Source organism: Lactuca virosa, chromosome 5, assembly GCF_052849685.1.
Source record: "Lactuca virosa cultivar CGN04683 chromosome 5, Lactuca_virosa_CGN04683_v6, whole genome shotgun sequence".
Lineage (NCBI taxonomy): Eukaryota > Viridiplantae > Streptophyta > Magnoliopsida > Asterales > Asteraceae > Lactuca > Lactuca virosa.
The window spans coordinates 281,461,551-281,470,559 of record NC_136430.1 but is presented as its reverse complement, the minus strand read 5'-3'; the positions used below and the strand labels follow the sequence as shown (position 1 = coordinate 281,470,559).

The following is a 9,009-nucleotide window of genomic DNA, read 5'->3' as shown; positions in this document are numbered from 1 at the left end:
TATTTTTAAAGTTATATTTTTAACAGACGGAGATAGGAAAAGTTCGTTAAAATTCATAATTTCTTTATCTGACGTCCGTTTTCGTTTGTCTTTTTACCGTTGGACTACTATCGATGAGATCTTCGATTTTCGCTTAGTTTGTTTCGGCTAGAACCCACTCGATCTCATATTCGAACTTTGGGCTGCATACTGCTAAGTCGAAACTTCGAAAAATCATAACTTCCTCATACGAAGTCAGATTTAGACGTTCTTTTTGTGCACGCTCTCGGTTTAACGTATTCTACGAATTTCATTTAGAACAATAAGGCTAAATATCGCTCTATCGTAAATTCACTATTTACGTCACGCAGTGTCGTACCGGATCTGTCGCGAAACTTCGACAGGTCATAACTTCTTCGTTATAACTCGAATTTCAGCGTTCTTTATATGTTCGGAAACCTTGTGACATATACTACAACTTGGTTAAGAATACATATTCAAAAGACGCTTCTATCAACAATTCATTTTTGACGCTTATCGTCTCTAAATTGACTAGCCCTGATCTACGGGCGTTACACCAATGCCGACCCACTAGTTTTGGTTATCTGTTATTAGAGGAAGGCCCTAAGGCCTATGTATAGTCATGTAGGATAGGCTGAGGACTCTTGTTCTAGGCGCTTTTACCAGTTCCTTATTTGGTTGTTGTTCTAGAGTAGGACCACCTGTCCGGGTGTCTATCTCACCTATGATTATATACGGTCAAGCGTTCCTTGGATTGTTGATATTTAGTATGTTGTTATGATGTAATGGTCTGTTAGATTTATATTCTGGTATCGAGTATGCCGCTATGTTGTAGTGATCTGATAGATCTGTATTGTGGTATCGGGTATGTTGTTATGCTATAGTGATCAGTTTGATATGTATTCTGGTATCGAGTATGTTGCTTTGCTGTAAGAAATATGTAGAACTATATGTTATTTGCGCTTGCTGGTTATCATCTATGGGGTGCCCTTAGGGACTGTCTATGGTCATGTAGGATAACCTGAGAACTCTTAGTCTAGGCTCTCTTGCCCGTTCCTTGTTTGGTTGTGGCTTTTGAGTAGGATCATATGTTCGGGTGGCTATCTCACATCTGGTTACTTATGTTACGCATTCTATGGAGGTTAGCTGGTAGCAGGACTGTATGTTGTGAGAGGAATAGTAGGCTATAGTGAGATGTATGATTGTTGTTTGCATGTATCATGTGCCTACTTGATCCTGATTGTTTATATGTCGACATGTGTGTTTGCTTTGGGTTGAGGCGGTCCTGCTTTATGCTGTAAGACAAGATACCCGGTGCAGGCCGGATGTAAGCCATAGGCAGAGAGGTTTGGGTGGAGCGGTCGGGTTGAGGCGGTAGGCTGACAAACCCTGGTATTCTTGCCCGAATAGACTGAAGGCCTGTGAGGCGGTCCAGTCAGGCCGAAGGCCCGAAGAGTGGCCGTTATGCACGCTTGTATGATTATTCGTATGGGGTATTTTGGGGGAAACTCACTAAGCTTTATGCTTACCCAGTTGTTTATTGTTTCAGGTATCATTGATGGCTATGGGAAGGCGAAGGTGGGATTGTACACACGCATCAACAACAAGGAGGATTCCACGTTTTCTATAAAACTCTGACTTTATATAAATGTAATTTGGAATAAACGGTTTCTTAATATTGAAATTATAAATTGGAAAGTTCTACCAAAATTAAAAAAATAAAAATTTTGGTTGATAAAATGGGGCGTTACAAGTTGGTATTAGATCCCTAGTTTGAGCGAATTAGAGGAAAACTTGTGTGTATCCAGTCTCAAACTAGGATCCAAGAATTTTTGTAAAATGTTTTTGAAAGAAATAATTTAAACCGGGGGGGGGGGATGAGGACATGGGATTGGTCTCTTGTCATGTTCTTGTTTGATTGTTGATTTGGGGTCTAGAACGTGGGCCTTGACTTAGCTTTGACTTTTCCATGAGGATGCAGTGTGTACAGTCAGCCAGAGCCCGAACAAGAGAGTGGTTCCTAAAAATACCCATACTTTTTATGTTTGTTGAGTTTTGATTTTTGCTGATATATGAATTGTTAGAAAAGCATGCTAGTGGATAAGGTTCTTTTAGAAACTGTTGGATAGAAATGTCCGATTTCTGTGATGCCTTCTGATTTAGGGAGTTGCTTACCTGGTATATATGCTTTTGATTGTGTGATTGTTGCCTTCATGTTGATTAGTTGTATATGGTTGGGATTAAATAGCCTTAGAATGATTGACTTGGCCTTACTTCTTGTTCCTTGTTTGGTTGTGGATTTAGGTTAGAGTTGATTATTTGATAGTCTATCTGGCCCCATATTATGTACAACAAGCATGCACAAAAGCAACCAGTGGTGAAGGAGCGAGGGTAATCCTAGGAAGAGTGCCTAGGAAGTTAGTTGAAGCTTGTAGGAAAAGTGGGTGTTACCACACCTAGGAGTGGCTTAGTACCGTGACTTAGAACCCTGGAATGAATTCTCAATAACCTACAGATAGGTGTGGAAGGTACTATAGGCCTGTACTACTGAAAGCACATGATCCGTATGAGATTCAGGAGGAATTTTGAGGCTGCTAAGGAACTAATATGAGTAGGACCTCGTGTAGAGCACTGTATTGTGATGTCTGATCTTTCCTTGATATATTTTCAGTATGGCGGCTATTGGAGGTTCAGGATTAGGAGCCAGAGCTGGTGACCATGATGGGATAGGATTGACGGAGGACCGAGTTAGGGAGATCATTCATAAGGATGTTGTTTCTTTTATTAGGGAGGTGACTCCGGAGTTGCTAGGGATGGTCAAGACCGCCATGATTGAGTTTTTCGATGATCCTTATGCTACACTTTATGAGGTTGTTGTTGCTGCAGCCACCGCGAGTGTTACTGAAATTAGGGCTCGAGGAGAGAGAGCTTTCCGGTACCGGGACTTCGATAATATGAAGCCCCCAGAGTTTGATGGGGTCTCGACGATGAGATGGATGTCTGACATGGAGGGTTGTTTCTTCATGTGTTCTTGTCCGGATGACCAGAAGGTCAAGTGTGCCCTGAACCTTCTCAGGTTAGGGGCAAGGGATTGGTGGAGACTGGTGACTAGTTCTTATACTCCTGAGCAGAGGGTCGGGATGGCTTGGGAGCAGTTCTCGGAGATGCTTCGTGCAAGGAATGTTCCCCTGGTAGAGAGGGAGAGACTGACCCAGGAGTACCTGGATCTGGTACAGACGACCGAGTCGGTGACGGAGATCACCAAGATGTTCATTGAGAGGGATTTGTTCAGTCCTGATTTCGTTGCTTCGGAGCAGGCTCAGATGACTCGGTATTTGAGCATGCTCAAGACGGACATTCGAAAGTTCGTGTCCACCCAGCTCTATGGTTCTCTCGCTGAGCTTCAGGATACCACAAGGAAGTGAGAGATTGAGATAGAGACTCATGCGATGGAGCAATGTCAGGCTCCGGATCAGTCCTAGCCTGCAGGAAACGGTTCAAGTCCGCCAGTCAGAGTTCAAGATCAGTTGGAGGGAGGCGCATACCTTTTTATGTCACAAGTGTGGCGAGGAGGGTCATTTTGGTAGAGATTGCAGGTGGAGTGCACGAGATGCTTTCCATTGCAGTCAGGAGGGCCACATAAGAGCTCGTTGTCATTTTCCCAGTGAGGTGTTTTATCCTACACCCTTAGCATTGCAGATACCCGACAGTCATCATGGGACCACCGGGGTGCTGAGGACCGAGATTTGAGTTGGCAGTTCTTCTATTTAGCAATTGTGGTAGTATTGGCGTTAATTTGTTACTTCCGTTTATGTTTCAAGTTTAGTTGTAATCTTGGTTTATCAGTTAAATGGAATTACCTTATTTAGCTTGGTTTAAATTGATATCATGTTATGTATCGATTAATTATCTTTGTCCTCGATTGTATGTGTATTGGAATGTATGAATGTTGTGTGGATTCAGATCCTACCGCGTAATAGAATATCAATGGTTGGAATCGAGTGGTAGAGTTCGAGTTAGTCTGGGTATCAAAGGACTATGAAGTTCTCAGTTTCTAGCATATTTAAAGTGGGGGAGAGTGGAACCTCGCAGCAGGAAGACTTTATGTCACACCCCAAAACCGAGAACGGTGGAATACGTTCTGGGGTGGAGGACTTCATGTAGTGTATCACAACAATGTAAAGTAGTAAACAAGCAACAACATCATCCATTGCATTAATAGTAAAATTTTGATTACAAGTGTGTTCTTTCATAGCATAAACAACATAATGAATATTCAAAATAAAAGACGAGTCTTGACTGCTCCGTCTTCTCTAAACCTTGCATCGATACCTGTCTATTTGTGACCTGAGAATACAAGTTATTTTGAAAGCGAGTATCAGCAATGAAGCTGGTGAATTCATAAGTATTTTAGTGTCGTTACCTTGAAAAGTTGTTATGAAAGATTTGTAAAACTTTGAGAAAGCAGTTTTGTATAAGTGTGAAACTCCAGAAAATCCCATATTTTCTACTAGTATAAAAAGTAGTCTTCTACCAAGACTCGAGTGTTTTTGAAAGTGTGAACCTCTACGTAAGTGAAAGTTTTACCTTGTACAATTATTATTATTCAAATCTAATCTACCTCGTCGATTATGTGAATGTGACACAAAGTAAAGGTAATAAAGGAAGATAATATAATAACAGATAGCGCATCCTTTTGCATTAGGACACTCACGGCGTGGAAACTCGCCGAACAGTACACCCGTAACTATGTGAAAGTGGCACACAGTAAGGGTAAGGGTATCCTTGTGTACTAGGATATTCACGGCGTGGAAACTCGCCGAACAGTATAACCGTAACTATGTGAATGTATCACACAGTAAGGTAATCAAGAAAGTATCCTTTTAGTATCTACTCATATAATATGTAATAGTATCTAATAATATAGGATCTATGTTATCGTATCTTTGTACAAGTACCCATGTAATAGTATCTCTACGTACAGAACATATGTAATCGTATCTATGTAAAAGTATCCATGTAATAGTATCTCTACATACAACACATATGTAATCGTATCTATGTAAAAGTATCCATGTAATAGTATCCCTACAAATAGCATGTATTCGTATAGACTCATGAATGAACTGACTCTTGTGTGATTCCTTGTACTAGGAATGGCAAGTAGTATCTCCTAACTATACCTATTATAGTTAATAGTAAGGTACGAGTATAATCGGAAGTATACCTTTGCTACCCAAAGGTACTGAACTGACTGATGGAACTTTTATGACTATATATGTATACATGATATATATAACTAATATTTAAATGACCTTAGGACGGATAACTCGCCTTGTTTCCTTTTCCTCGTTGGGATGTGGTCTGGTAGGTATCGGTTATCCGTCCGAAGGTCGTTTAAATATTAGTTATATATATCATGTATACATATATAGTCATAAAAGTTCCATCAGTCAGTTCAGTACCTTTGGGTAGCAAAGGTATACTTCCGATTATACTCGTACCTTACTATTAACTATAATAGGTATAGTTAGGAGATACTACTTGCCATTCCTAGTACAAGGAATCACACAAGAGTCAGTTCATTCATGAGTCTATACGAATACATGCTATTTGTAGGGATATTATTACATGGATACTTTTACATAGATACGATTACATATGTGCTGTATGTAGAGATACTATTACATGGATACTTTTACATAGATACGATTACATATGTGCTGTACGTAGAGATACTATTACATGGGTACCTGTACATAGATACGATAACATAGATCCTATATTATTAGATACTATTACATATTATATGAGTAGATACTAAAAGGATACTTTCTTGATTACCTTACTGTGTGATACATTCACATAGTTACAGTTATACTGTTCGGCGAGTTTCCACGCCGTGAATATCCTAGTACCCAAGGATACCCTTACCCTTACTGTGTGCCACTTTCACATAGTTACGGGTGTACTGTTCGGCGAGTTTCCATGTCGTGAGTGTCCTAATGCAAAAGGATGCGCTATCTGTTATTATATTATCTTCCTTTATTACCTTTACTTTGTGTCACATTCACATAATCGACGAGGTAGATTAGATTTGAATAATAATAATTGTACAAGGTAAAACTTTCACTTACGTAGAGGTTCATACTTTCAAAAACACTCGAGTCTTGGTAGAAGACTACTTTTTATACTAGTAGAAAATATGGGATTTTCTAGAGTTTCACACTTATACAAAACGGCTTTCTCAAAGTTTTACAAATCTTTCATAACAACTTTTCAAGGTAACGACACTAAATACTTATGAATTCACCAGCTTCATTGCTGATACTCGCTTTCAAAATAACTTGTATTCTCAGGTCACAAATAGACAGGTACCGATGCAAGGTTTAGAGAAGACGGAGCAGTCAAGACTCGTCTTTTATTTTGAATATTCATTATGTTGTTTATGCTATGAAAGAACACACTTGTAATCAAAATTTTACTATTAATGCAATGGATGATGTTGTTGCTTGTTTACTACTTTACATTGTTGTGATACACTACATGAAGTCCTCCACCCCAGAACGTATTCCGCCGTTCTCGGTTTTGGGGTGTGACAGATTGGTATCAGAGCATTGTTTATAGTGAATTAAGTATATCAACCCATAAAAGATATACTAACTATAAATACAATGGGATTAAAACACTCTGGTCAAGAGTTAATACTCATAAATAATAAAATATTTAATGAAGTATACGTGCCTGCATTCATACTAAAATCAGTGTCACAACGACAAGAACAAAAGTATTACGATTGTTGAATATCACAAGTAAGCTTGGAGATGTATGGTCAGTCCTGGGAGTGGCATAGCCTGATCAACTATGCTGGTCCGAGGAGTGATTAGCACATGCCCAAGAATGGTTGTGATGTGGTAACAAGTCTAAAAAACTTACCAACACTACCACAACGAAATACCATAGAGGTATTTGGTGCTATTATAATTACTTACCTGAGAACTAAATAGATTTTTATCAATAGGTCAATAATTGCTTAGTGGATACATTAAAATTATATGTATCCAGGACGTCATAGACTCAGAATCTGTGAATCTTTGCTCCATGTCCTGTCCTTGTTTGGTTGGGGGCTTAGAGTTAGGGTCACTTATTCGAAGGTCTATCCTGTCCTAAATACATATAACTAGTATGCACTAAACAAGTATTGAGGTATCTGATAAAGATCATCTTATAATTATCTAATTAGTACGTCTATTAGTTATTTCTTATATCCCGTTTCTCGCGTAGATATCATGGCTGGATTCCATCCCCACGACGACCCGTACTACCGTAACCACGACAATGCTAGATGGCTCGAAGAGGAACCAGAGAATGATCGCCCAATCCCTATGGATGGTCACCAAGCTGAAGGCCTTGCTGGTGGTTCTGACTCCGAACCTGAGGTGGAGAACCTACCCCCGACGACTCTTGTTCCAAATCCTAACCCTCGTCCGGCTTTTCAAGGCCCGACGCCTCTGTGGGTGGAAAGCTTGGAAACATGGAGCCAAGTGCAGGATCAGCCCATGCCATTTAATGGAGACCGAAGCTTTTATGACCTAAGCGAAGGGGGCTCAGCAGACAGAGTCTTGCCAATCCTGGTCCGCAGAGTGGCCCGAAATGAGATTCAAGGCAGAACAGCTCTCCATCAAATCACAGAAGTTGTCGCCAATGCGAGAATGCATACGATCCGCACCATTCGCCTGGAAGATGCTCGTGAGAGATCTGAAAGAGACCATGAAACCCTGCTGCAAGCACTGGCCGAATCACGAGCCGAAGTCATAGAACTCCGAGTACGCCAGAGGGTGTACGAAAGACACCTGCTTGATATGGAACGTCAACTGACTGAACTAAGGGTTCACCTTAGGGGTGACCGTCATCAGTAGGAGATGCCTTACTTTCCTTCCTTGTTTCGAAGAATCGTTTTCCTACCTATGTCCTATGTAGCATTTTCTATGTAACTACCTTGTACTGTAGGTACTTTTAGTTAGGCCTTATACGGCCAAAACCTTTCTACTCCGGATATGATGTAAGACCTTCTACAAGGTCAACTTTTCCCAAACTTATTACATCATAAATATCAATGATATTGGCGGCGGCTAACTTCTATATCATTCCTTGTTCAAATACTTTCATCATCTTATCATTTGAGTCTATTTGAAACCCACTCTATTCAGGTCATTAGACTAGGGTAATTTAACTCAGGGATCATTCCCAATTCTCTTTCAGGGGTGCGATCATACCAGCACTAATGCACGGATCCCATCAGAACTCCGCAGTTAAGCGTGCTTGGGCGAGAGTAGTACTAGGATGGGTGACCCCCTGGGAAGTCCTCGTGTTGAAAACCCCCTGTTTGAACGTCAAACGTCTTAAGACCATTCTACGAACTTACTTCTACTCCGTACTAGGACTGCATCATAGGGATGTAAGTCAAACCTTCGAGAACATACTTCTACTCTACAGGTGAACGATCGAAATACATCTAGGTCCAATGATAGCGCTTACTAGGAATTCCAGTTCATTAAGAAGGGTTAGTAAGAAGGTTATTAGTATGATTTCCTCGCTTATACATTCCCAAGTTATATATAACGAAGACCTGGTAGACAGTAGAATGTGAGATTTCTAACTTAGTTTCTTTTCCTCGTTGGGATGTGAAACTAAAGTAGAATCACACATTTTACTATCCGCCCAGTCTTGATTATATCATAATGTGTATAAGCTAAGTTTTCATGTATAATAACTCATCTCTTTGTCAGAATCAAAATAATCAAGGGTCAACCATAGTCACTCACGAACTCCTTGTCTTTCGTGTTGCAGGATCATGTCGTCATCCGGAAACAGTCATCCGAACAACGAAACCCCTACCCTTCATATCGATGCAGCCACCTTTCAAGCTGCAGTATCAGCCGCCGTGTCAGCTGTTCTGACTCACCTTAACGCTAACAACGCAAACGTTAGCGAAATAGGTATCAATAA

At 40.3% G+C, this 9,009-nt stretch overlaps 1 non-coding gene across 1 annotated transcript; it reads left to right on the top strand.

Moving 5' to 3' along the window:
• The first annotated feature begins 8,262 nt into the window (after positions 1-8,262).
• Positions 8,263-8,380, top strand: LOC145118204 (5S ribosomal RNA). The gene has a single exon (XR_013713171.1). It is a non-coding gene; the product is annotated as a 5S ribosomal RNA (ribosomal RNA).
• The last annotated feature ends 629 nt before the right edge of the window (positions 8,381-9,009 follow it).